Source organism: Macaca fascicularis, chromosome 10, assembly GCF_037993035.2.
Source record: "Macaca fascicularis isolate 582-1 chromosome 10, T2T-MFA8v1.1".
In the NCBI taxonomy this organism is placed as follows: domain Eukaryota; kingdom Metazoa; phylum Chordata; class Mammalia; order Primates; family Cercopithecidae; genus Macaca; species Macaca fascicularis.
The window spans coordinates 40596139-40597500 of record NC_088384.1 but is presented as its reverse complement, the minus strand read 5'-3'; positions in this window follow the sequence as shown (position 1 = coordinate 40597500).

The following is a 1362-nucleotide window of genomic DNA, read 5'->3' as shown; positions in this document are numbered from 1 at the left end:
CCTAGCCGAGTAGTGATACAGTGCCATTTCTTTCATTTTCTCTTTCTCGCTTGCTATTTATTTATTTATTTATTTAACTTTGAGACAGAGTCTCACTCACTCTGCAGCCCAAGCTGTAGCGCTGTGGCACGATCTCGGCTCACGGCAACCCCCGCCTCCCAGGTTCAAGCGATTCTCCCGCCTCCGACTCCCGAGTAGCTGGGATCACAGGGGTCTGCCCCACCGCACCCGACTCAGTTTTGTAGTTTTAGTAGAGACGGGGTTTCACCACGTGGGCCAGGCTGGTCTTGAACTCCTGACCTCCTGATCCGCCCGCCTCGGCTTCCCAAACTGCTGGGGTGACAGACGTGAGCCACCGCGTTCAGCCCCTACGGTGCCATTGCTTGGAAATCACTCGTGGGAACACACACTTATGGGTCACGTGTGAAGAATTTTCCTTTTTCTATTTTTTTTCCCCTTTTTTTCGTGTGTGTGTGTGTGTGTGTGTGTGTGTGTGTGTGTGTGCGTGTGCGCGCGCGGTGGGACGGAGTTTCGCTCTTGCTGCCCAGGCTGGAGTGCAATGGCGCGATCTCGGCTCACTGCAACCTCCGCTTGCCAGGTTCCAGCGATTCTCCTGCGTCTGCCTCCCGAGTAGCTGGGATTACAGGCCTGCGCCCCCATGCCCGGCTAATTTTGTATTTTTAGTAGAGACGGGGTTTCTTCATGTGGGTCAGGCTGGCCTCGAACTCCCGACCTCAGGTGATCCACCCGCCTCGGCCTTCCAAAATGCTGGGATGACGGGCATGAGCCACCGTGCCCGGCCTTAGCCGTTTATTTTAAAGTCGAGGAGCTTATCAGGGAAATACGAGAAGTTTGGACATCACAGGTGACAGAGAGAAAGGTCTGCAAATGGCCCTTCCATCCAAGTGGGGACCCGGCCTCGATCTCCCGAAATCATGCACCCAGTGGGGAAGCCCGGCAAGGCCCGTCTGTGTAGATTCCTCTCGGCCTCTCTAAGCACGCACTTCTCACTTTGGTGGAAGGGGCAGGGCCCTCTCTGGGACGGGGGAATCTGACAGACAAAGAGACAGACGTAGAAAAAGAGAGATCGACAGACAGAGACAGAGAGAAACGGACAGAAAGAGCGAGAGAGCGAGAGAGCGAGAGCGAGAGCGAGAGCGAGAGCGAGAGAGAGAGAGAGAGAGAGAGAGAGAGAGAAACAGACTAGACAGGGAGGGGGAGAGAGGGAGAGAGACAGACAGAGACAGACAGACAGGCAAAAAAGAGAGTAAGACAGAAGACAGACACAGTGAGTGAGAGACACAGGTAGAGAGAGAGAGAGAGAGAGAGAGAGACAGACAGAGAGACAGAGAGACAGAGAGA